This window comes from Thalia democratica, chromosome 9 (assembly GCF_965202585.1).
Source record: "Thalia democratica chromosome 9, ktThaDemo2.hap1.1, whole genome shotgun sequence".
Lineage (NCBI taxonomy): Eukaryota > Metazoa > Chordata > Thaliacea > Salpida > Salpidae > Thalia > Thalia democratica.
In genome coordinates this window covers 34,457,807-34,468,841 of record NC_139173.1, presented here as the reverse complement: position 1 = coordinate 34,468,841, position 11,035 = coordinate 34,457,807, and positions in this window count along the sequence as shown.

Below are 11,035 nucleotides of genomic sequence, written 5' to 3'. Positions count from 1 at the left end.
GCTTTATTCATTGTCAGTTCTCAGTAGTTCTATTTTTTTATTAATTGTTAATTAAAATGGCAAAAAGCCTGCTACAATGAACCTGTCAAACTTTTTAATTTTCGGTATTTCTATTTATTTCGATTTGATTTTCAAACTTGGTTTTCAATAGTTGGTTTACTTTTACTAAAAATTTATTTGTTAGTGTACTTTAGTTCAACAACAGTTGTTAATTAGAAAAAGCAATAACTTTTTTCTAGACATTTTAGAAAATTGTAATTTTTTCGGTGTTAGTAATTCGTATGGTGTTAGTTGCACCATTTAAAAGTTTTACATTTACCAATAGACAAAAATTATACTTTGAATTTTGTTTATAGATTTAAAGTTAATTTAGTTTTAATGTATGCAGCAAAAAAGAAAAAAAAACTAAGAATTTTGTTGAATTTTTTTAATATAATCAAATATATTTGTTGAAAAACATCTTATACATACGTTATCTTACATAGTTTTAATAATTACAAAAAAAACAAAATACCTCTTAAAATACTTTTTTTAAATGTTTTATAATACATGATTAAATTTTGTTGATTGGATTTTGTTTTAAACTAAAGTATCATTTTAAGCTTATATTTTCTGATAATTCTTAAACAGTAAACATTTAGTAATTGTAAAGTAATTTTACTATTTAAGTATATACATGTAGTGTTTGTTCAGAATATTTTGAAACATTTGAAAAAACAAAAGAATAATTTATTTTTATATTTTCAAACACACTGAATTTTATCATATAACTAGTTAAAAACTTATTAACAATACTGATTAAATACAAAACAGATTAAAAGTTTTTATAAAACATGAGCATATTACTTTGTAAATTTTATAGTGAGTTTTTCGTTGTACTTTTAAAACTATTATAAATGTTTAAAAAAAATAACTTATTTAGATAAATTACAAACTATAATATATATTAAAAAATGCAAATATTTGTGAAAACATTGACTGGTAAAAACACCGCATTGGAAGTTGATGCTTCTGACGACACAATTGAAGACATCAAGGCTTTCATCCATGTTGAAGAAGGTAACTTGATATATTCAAAAATAACACTAGAGTAAACAAAGTCTTAAATATATATTTTTTTATTTCAGAGTTCTAACTTTTAAACTCAAGCTTCTTAAACAACACTAGGAGTAAATACTGAGTTCTAATTTTTAGAAGGATTTTTAATAGATTACACTCTAAATTAGAATAAACAACTATACAAAGATAAATGATATATTGTTTGTTAAGCAATTAAAAGAGCGCTCAAAAAGTTTGGTCTAAGGATTTGGTGTAAAAAACTTAATGGCAATATAGAAAGCGTTTCCAAAAAAGTAATTTATAACTAAAAGTTTACTACTTAATTTTTAATTTATTTTATCCTAATTTTAAAGAGTTCTAATGCAAAATATTTTAAGTTACTAAAAGTATACTTATATACTATATAAATTACAGAAAATATTTCTAAAAAAGTTGTTTGTAACTAACAGTTTAGAGATAGTTCTAATGCAAAGTATTTAAAATTACCAAAAGTATTTTTACAATTAATCAACTTGTACTCTTAGGAATTCATTTCAAACAAAAAATACGATTTTCAGGTATCCCACCAGACCAGCAACGTTTGATCTTTGCTGGAAAACAATTGGAAGATGGAAGGACTTTGTCTGACTACAACATCCAGAAAGAGTCCACTCTTTTTTTGGTGTTGAGACTAGCCAACAGATGCTGTCATCAGGAAACTTAGAACTATTCTTATTTAAATAAAAAAAATTATTTGCTTTTGCATTGTAAAATTTATTGAATTAATGCATTATAATTTCGAAAATTTTTTGTCGTTTAATAAAAAAGTGCAAGCATCTTAGGCAATTTCTTTTAGAAAAATGTTCATAAATGTAACAGTCTTAGCAAATTGATTCTGACAAAAATAACTATTTTAAACAGAGAAGCTTTTTTTCTTGAAAAGTCAAACCTTCATATTACGAAAATATAGAACTAAGTTAGGTATGCATTAAAAAGTATTGCAAAACATTTAAAAATTTTATAATCTCAATAACAAGGTTGGACATTTTTCTAGCAAAGTTTTAAGACCACGGCTTGTTACAGCAAGTTTTTTCAAAACAAAACCATAAGTTGTGATTGAAACAATTAGTAAATACTTAACATAAAAACAGTTTATTTCTACTGTTTCATGTTAAGAAACTGAAAAAAAAGTAAGGAAGGTTAACACAATTTAAATTTTAAATTGTTCTGATTTTGTAAGCTGTACAATAATAAAAAATAAACGCTAAAATCATAAATATATTACAGCGTTTACTAAATAAAACCTTCACATATATCAGTATATCCGAACATTCTGAACATATATAATGTTTAAGTACCTTATTCAAGTGATAATCCTAAAGAAAAAAGTCTTAGTTAAAACTAATAAAGGTGAAAAAGCTGTATAAAAACGAGAAGTACTTAAGATAACTTGAAAAAAAGTCTCCACTCAAGGTATATTGCAGGGGCGTGTCTAGACTTTTTTCAAAGGGGGTTCACAATTTTTGTTCTTAATTTGCCAGTTAAGTACGCAATATTTAGCCGAAAAACTCTGTGTTTAGAATGCTTTTTTCTGCTTAGAAGTAAAAAAACCATATAAGTAGCAGAGACGTGTCTAGACTTTTTTCAGTGAGTAGCACAATTTTTTTGTTCAAAAACAAATTACTATGTGTGGTAGATTTTAATAAACACTTTAGAAATTTTCATGAATGTCTGTCATATAATTGTCTGAAGTTTTCTTATCTAAATAATTATTTTCAAAAATTAAAAAATACTTGTTAAACAGAAAGCAAAAAATTGATAAGTAGTAAAATTCTTTTTATTTTAGTAAAACAACTAAAGGATATACATTAGGTCATTTATTAATGAAAATGCAGAAATTTTCATTAAAAAGTGAAGCTTACATGTATAACGGAAATATTTATTAACACGACACTGAACACGAGAACTAATCAAAATTAATAACTAAAGTTAGTTATAGTTTTGAAAACGAAATGTATAGTGAAAGTTTCCAAAGTTGAAAATGAAACCAATTGAGTTGGATTAACATTCAAAATTAGTTTTTTAATCAATTTTGATTGGCTTATTTTGTATCAAAAGTTTCATTTTTTGTATGAGCATCTTCTTGAATTATAACATTTTTATATAGTTTTACTTTTTTAAACATAAAATCTTTTAAAACTACGTCATAATGGATTAAAATTAATCAAAAGTTTAGCAAAAAAGCACAGCTAAATCTACTTAAATTTGTAAAATATCCGATTAAATAATGTTTTAATTGAATAATCTAAGCTTTTTTTCTTATACTTTTTATTTTCATAGGGTTCACAGAAAACCAGTCAAAACACGCCCCTGGTATGTTGTATTTAGTTAAAAATATATTTGTTTTAAAATTCATTATAAAGTTTCGTACTTTAATTTTACTATGTGTAATAAAAATATAGAGGATTTGTATCCTCTTACAAATTGGATTTGCTACCAAACAAAAAGGTAAGTGTAAATGCATAACAACTCATTTAATATCTATATGTTAATTTGAAAAACTCTGGGCTATTTTTTATTTGTTACGTCACTATAGAACTCAAATACACGAGAGTATATATAAGAGTTGGTAAATTTTAAAATTTAATTATTTTGAGTCATTACATCTTAATCCATTTAATTTGAACAGTTTAATGGCTTTCTTAAAACACTTGGTTTTCGTTTTTCACAAATTACATTAAAAATTTCACAAAATATATTTTAAACAGTAGTTTTAAAATTTAATGTGTTAAAGTAAAACTAAACATAAAGTTGAAATAAAAAGAAGTTACTAAAAGTTTTTTTTTACAAAAAAATATTAACAAGTAATAAAAAGTTTCAAAACTTAATGTTTTACAAACACTATAATGGAATAAATAACAAACAAAATAATTCAATATTTATGTTGGTAAGATATATTAACAGTATTTAAAATTCCTAACATAACGTTAATATGTTTTACAAATCTGATGTAAACAAACTTAATTTGAAAGTTGACTGTTAATTATTCAAAAATCTAAAAAGTTAAATAAGACACAAATTTTGTAAATATTGTTAAATACAGTTTTCAAAACAAATTATTTTATGTTCTAATCATGAAATTTAATTTTTTTTGTTCATAACTGATATCAAAATAAGCTTGCTTTTATGAATACAGCTTTTGTAAATTAACTGGTTGAAGTTTTCTATTTTTAAACACTTTATTTTATATTATTCTACTCTAATTTTTTTTATTTTTGAACACGATAAACAAATCCAAGTTAAAAACATTGGTCAAAGGACCTGGTGTATACAAAAAGACCTTTCACTACAGATTTTTTACTTTGCCTATTTTGAGGTAAAAAACTAAGAAAGAAAAAACATACCTTTTAAAATAAAAAACTTGTTGCATAAAACTAAAAAAAAATAAAAAAATATATATTAATTCAATTAAAAAGCAATTAAACCTTAGACAATAGTTGTAAACAAAAGTTTTTGATCAAACATATATTAAAACATAAAAAAAAAGTATTCAAAAAAAGAATCTTTATTTAATTAAACCAAACGTTTTTATTACATATGAAAATTAAACAATAATTCGAAATAGAAAATCTTAATAAAAAACATAATTTTTTAAATTTTTTAAACTTTGTTTCTTCATGGTTAAAGATCCGGTTTTTAGCTTGCAAGAACTTTAAAATTAGATGAAAGTTCACTATGATAGCTAATTTTTCGATACAGAAACAATAAGTTATGTATATAGCAGTAGGCAAAAATAAAAACTCTTATACTGAGAGATTAAAAAAAACAATAAAATTTGTAATACAATAAAAACTTTTAGTTTAGTGTTTATTAGTTTGTGTTTTTAAACAGTTCAAATATTGACAATTAAACAAATTCACCAAGTTTTTTGTTTTAAATGCAAAGTACCAAATAAAATAAACTAACTATTTTAAAAATATTAAGTAGTACAATACATCTAATAAAACTAAAACAACTATGACTTACGAAACTAAAAAATTTCATAGAAAATAAAATATTTTTTACATAAATTTAGATCACTTCAAAAAACTTGTTGAAGTCACATTTTGCATAGTTGTCAAAAACATCTTGAAATGTCGCAACATTTTTAATATAATAATATAATGAAACAAAGATAGAGGTTAAAAAAAGAAAAATAGACTACTCTGTGCAATGTGCATTAGTAACGTAATTTATTTGCTTTTGAGCAATTTTTTTAGTTTATGATTGAAAATATTCAGATTATAATAACATATACAATTTATTGAATATTTTTGCACAGATGGCAACTCTTATCACACTTTTAAGACTTATAAACCTAAGATTAATAATCACGGATTTTTTCATTTAGTATAGTTATTTTATTTACAAAATGTATGTGGATACAAAAAACAATAAATTAACATTTCAAACTAATTACTATCAAGTAAGAAGCCTTTTTTTTGTTTAAAATAAAATCACTTTTTTTGTTATGTTTTGCACATAAATGATGATGTTGTGGTATTTATTAAAACTATCTTAAAATAAAAAAAAGAAAAATTCATACATAAATATTTTATTTAATTATTGGCTTTTCGCTGTCCTCAAAATATGATCAGGTTCTAGGAGTATAACTTTATAAATGTATACTATAAATAGGTTTAAGTGCCAACAGATTCTTTTGTTGGATATATATATATACCACAGATGTTCTTGTGCTAAAACTTTATTTCGACTAACGGCGTTTCACTTTGACCGTAGATCTCCGTAGATCTGTTCTTAAATTTATTTGAGAGCAGTGAAACGCCGTTAGTTGAAATAAAGTTTTAGCACAAGAACATCTGTGGTATTTATTTCGATAAGCTTAGCTTATCAGGATCTCCAGGATTTAACGCCTTTTAACGTTACATCTTATATATATAAATTAACACAATAATTTCGTCCGAAAGTGATTAACTTTTTGTTATTCAACTATAGAAAGTTCTTATTAATTTAGTACCATACTACCATACCAAGTACCAGATGTAACAACGTTTGAGTCATCTTTAAGTCTAACGAGGCTTTTAACTCTAAAGACTTCTTAAAAGATTTTGTTCTTTCAAGTTTAGGATATAATTTATTTCTAAGCTGTTAAACTTTTTTTAGGTATTAGTTTTAATGTACTAAATAAATTTTTACAAATTATCATAAAGTTATTTTAATATATTTTAAATACTCAGTTTAATATATTAAAAACTTAATGAAAAATATAGAGCTAACTTAAAAAACCACTGACGAAAAAATAGCTATTAAATAGAACAAAACTTAAATGTCTTGTTCTTAAAGACACGTTCTTTGAGTTAAAAAAGTACTATAACTTATTAGTTGAATATACAAAGAAATATTTATCAACAACTTAAAAATTTAAATAAATTAAAAAGTATTAAAATTACGACGAAGTTTTAATAAGGTCGTAAACCGAATTTTTATCTTTTACGTAGATGTAAAACGAACCCTCATGTTTTGTTACGAGTTGATGAGATTCCGTTAAGCTATAGAACCGGGAATTTTTTCTGAATATCCAGTTGTAACTGAAGTCTAAAATATTTCATCAAGTACTGATTTACTTTATGTTACTGATATACTTAATATTATGTAAAAAATTATGTAATTGTTAAGTTTATTATGTTTTAGATCAGCGGTGTTCAAGCTAATCGAAATCTGAGAACCCTTAATCGCTAAACAGAAGCTTTTTGCACCCTAATGTGCTATTCAGAACAAATTCCAGAATATCTAGTATAAGTTTAAATTTACCCATAAAATCCAGTGTAACTTTTAAGTAACACTTTCTTGTAATAAGTCGTTAAACTGTATCCAAGTGGTGTAAGACTTGATAACTTGATTATTTTTGGAAAGGATTTTTCATAAACAAGGTCCTGCACTAGTACCTCCTTTTTGTGCACTTGGTACTAGGACCAGTGCTTATTTGTTGGTGTTCCTTACACAATACTAATATCTAGTGTAAGTTTCATAATTAGTCTTAAGTAAATCTTTTTTTTGTTACTCAAGAAAATGTAATGTAATTTAAAAATTAGGATCTGTGCACCCTAAAAGTTTTGTGTACCCCAAAACAAATTTTGTGTACATTAGTGTGCACAGATGCAAATTTTGAAGACCACTGTTTAAACTTGTTTAAAATACACTTGATTAATACTGATATTGTCAAACAAAGCAAATATTATTAAAAATTTCCACAAAAATTTGAACTTTTTAAGCACATACAATTTAAAAGTTTTCAACTCTTTTCAATTTTAAGAATGATAATTTAAATAAAAGTATTTAAAAAAGCTGACTGGGCATGAGTTTATGAATATGATTGTGATTAATTTAATAAATAGTTTTATCAGCGAAGTAGAAAAGTAGAAAATATAACTTTAAAATGTGAGAAATTAAACTATTATATTAAGTACAACAAAAATAAGTAGAAAAGTTCCAGTTAACTCAAAGTATAGTTTTCACAAAAAGGTTCATATTTATTTATTAAAACTTAAGTAAATTTCAAATTTGGGTTTTACAAAAAGTTCAAGCTGGCCATATTTTATTGAGCTGAAGTTTGATATTCTGGATATTCTTAAGAAAAGTAAATAGTTGAAGGTTATTGATTTGAAAATCAGGCAATGGACCTGTTGTTTCCTGAAGACATAAATCAGCTAAACCTAAGAATAAAAAAAAAGTATATAAAAAATAGTAAATTTTCTGAAAAATAGTTAGATCTTTTTCTATTGCTTAATTTAATGATTTTTTTATATTGTTCTAAAGATCTAAAACCTCTGCAATAAAGTGTTAACTTGTTAAATTTTAAGGAGTGCAGAAGTTTAGATATAGAGAAGTCGTTTAATTTTTGGCACTAGAAGAGGAATTGGCAAACTGTAGATCAGGTTCTCAAACTTTTTCAAAAGGCCCCCTTTGAAAATATTTAAAAAGCAATAGCCCCTCCAATAAGATTTCCAAAAAAAACTACCTTAAGACCTTTGTTTTTTGCTCTTCATCTACTCCAGATTGTTTAGAGTAAGTTTCAAATGATGGCCTAACCCCCCCCCCCCCCCTTCACTTTAATTTAAAGCCCCATTAACTATCTAAAAGGCCCACTTTGGAAAGCTAAGGGTCTAGAGTCCCTTAACAACTTTTAAATAAGCCTAAGAACTTTGTACGGTTCCTAAGAACCCTAGAACATCTAGTGAAAGTTTCAAAACTACCCTTAAATACACCTAAGACATTTTTTGCTCTTCATTATCAACTTAAGAATATCTAGTGTAAGTTTCAAATTAGGCCTCCTTCTAGTTGTTCTGAAAAAAAATTAAAGTTCTGAAATTTGGGAAATCCAGCTGTAGATTGTAGTCAAGGATGTCTAAAAGGTGATTTTCAGCCATAAACAAGGTTTATGAAAATAGTTTTTTGATAAAAACTAACTATTAGGCTCTCAATGTAATAATTTTGATGCTGTATTGTTGTTTGTTTAATCACATTCTGGTTTAAAAAAATATATTTGTATTGATAAAGTTACTCTGCAAATACTTTGGTATTTTAAATAAATTCATAAACTAGTTATCTATGTGTTTTTGATCTCATACTTTATATTATTTTAATACTTAAGACCATAGCTGAGTCCACCTTGTTTTCTACAATTTGATCTTATTTTGTAGAATATCAAAGATACTGTGGGGGATATTCTACCAAAATTTTGAAACTTTATTCAAAAAATCTGAAAAAACATGAAATATTGAACTATTTTTATTCTAAAATAATAAAGTTTAAACTTGATAAGAAATAACAACTATGCACAATAAATGTCACTCAAAGTTATATTTATTATAAAGCACATTAAAAAGAGGATCATTAAAAAACAGTATCTTTTCTGCAATTTGTACTATTAAAAAAAAATTTATCTGGAGTTTAACTTTCTACCTAAAAGGGGACAAAAAATCGTACTCAATGTTATAAAATCTGGAAGAAAATTAGCAAACCTGAAAAGAGTTCTAAAAAACCAGACACCCCGTTGTAGATATCAGACTCTAATTACCCTTTGAGAGAATTATAAGTAACTTTTGAGATATAAAAGATGGAAGTTTGTAGGTTTAAAAAAGTTATTTATGAAAGCCACACACCAAAAAGGTGTAAAAGACTGTTTGATAAAACATATTTTCCTTAATTTTTTTAAACAATGCTTATAAATTCTTTAGATAGTTAATTACTAAAACTTAAATAATTCATCAATAGAATGTTTTTGATTTTCTAAAAACTATTTTAAAACAATCTGTTCTTGATTTTTGTTCAAAACTTTAATTTTACAACAAATATAAAAGTATAAATTAAAATTTTTGTTAACTTTTTTCAAAATCTTATGTTTCCTGAAAGTTTGAGATCTCAAGCTCAAAAATCACATCAAAATAAAGTAGATAGATTTTCAGTAAGAGTTCCAAGGACACTAACATTTAAAATATTATGGTGCGTCTGTTTTATTAATTAATTTAAAAATTATTATGCATCTGTGTTGGAAACTTTTTAGAAAAGAAAGTTGACTACTTCCTTAGAATTAACTATTACTTTTAAATCTATAAAAAATGACTTGCAGCAAAAATCTAAAGTTTCATAAAAGGACAATGTTAAAAAACAAGTTAGACTTCAATATGGCCTAATAACTTGAAGTAAATATTACATAGTTTTTAGATCTTTTAAACAGCATTATAATTTTTTGGTAAAATTTAGACCAATAAAAGGTGTCAGACTAATCTGCAAAAGTTTAATGTTTTTGACAACAAAAAGAAAAATGATTTTTATTAAACTTCATCTTTAAGCTGAGTTTTACAAAAAAAAAAAAAACTTCAACTAGTGCTCGACTAACTTTAGTGATTTAAAAAAAGTGTCAAGTCAAAAGCAAAAACATTCTTAACTTTTTGTTTGTAAAGAATGAATAAACATTTTTTAGAAGTAGCTAGTTAAAATTTTTTTGCTATATTTTTTATCAAAATAATTAACATATGATGTGCACAATAAGCCAAATAAAAAAATTGGAACACACTAAATCATTAATCATTATTTAATTGTATTAAATTTATTGATTTTATGGTTGAATTTTAATTTAGATAAAACTATGTGTAAACTCATTTAAATTCTGAAAAAAATATGATTTAATAAGATATTAAAACCTAGAGATACAAACAAGCAGAGCAGAACACCAATAAAATATAGTGTGCAAAAAAAGTTGTATTGAAAAATATATCATTGCTTTTTTTTTAACTTCTAATGATATTTTTTGCAAGGTAAAAAAAAAGCCCACCACTTTTGAGAAAAACACTGAACCAAATTCTAGGAAGTCTTTTATAAGGAATGGGTCAGATCTACTATAAAAAAATAATTGTAGGGCTCATAAAAAATTTATTTGTGGCAAATGTAGTTTTAATGCATTTACTTAAAAGAGTATATATAAAAGTAAAAGTATAATGAAACAACTAGTTATTTACCAAATCTATAAAATTAGGATCCCACCTCATCCATATTATATTATCAACTATTTTCCATGTAAGTTTCAAAATCTCCCTCAAAAACACCTAAATCCTTAATTTTTTTTCAAGCTCCCTGTTAAGACCACTGCTCTTAATTTTTTTAAACAATATAATAATAACAAGAAAGAGCTGAAATGAGTAAAGTAAATACTGTGATCTACCGTTTCCATAACATTTGGATATTTTAAAATATGAATCTGGATATTATTTTCAAAGTAGGAACTAGATCTAAAAAGGCATAATCCGACCAAATCCGGATCCTTAATTTACTAAATAAAACTAAGTAAATTAACTTAACACTTACTTAAAACAAGGACAGGCAATGTATGATGATGAAGGTGCAGAACTTTAAACTATATTATTTTAAATTTGATGTTTCTTGAAATTTAAAACAAACTTTACTTTTAGATATAAAAACAATTTCACTTGAGATAATT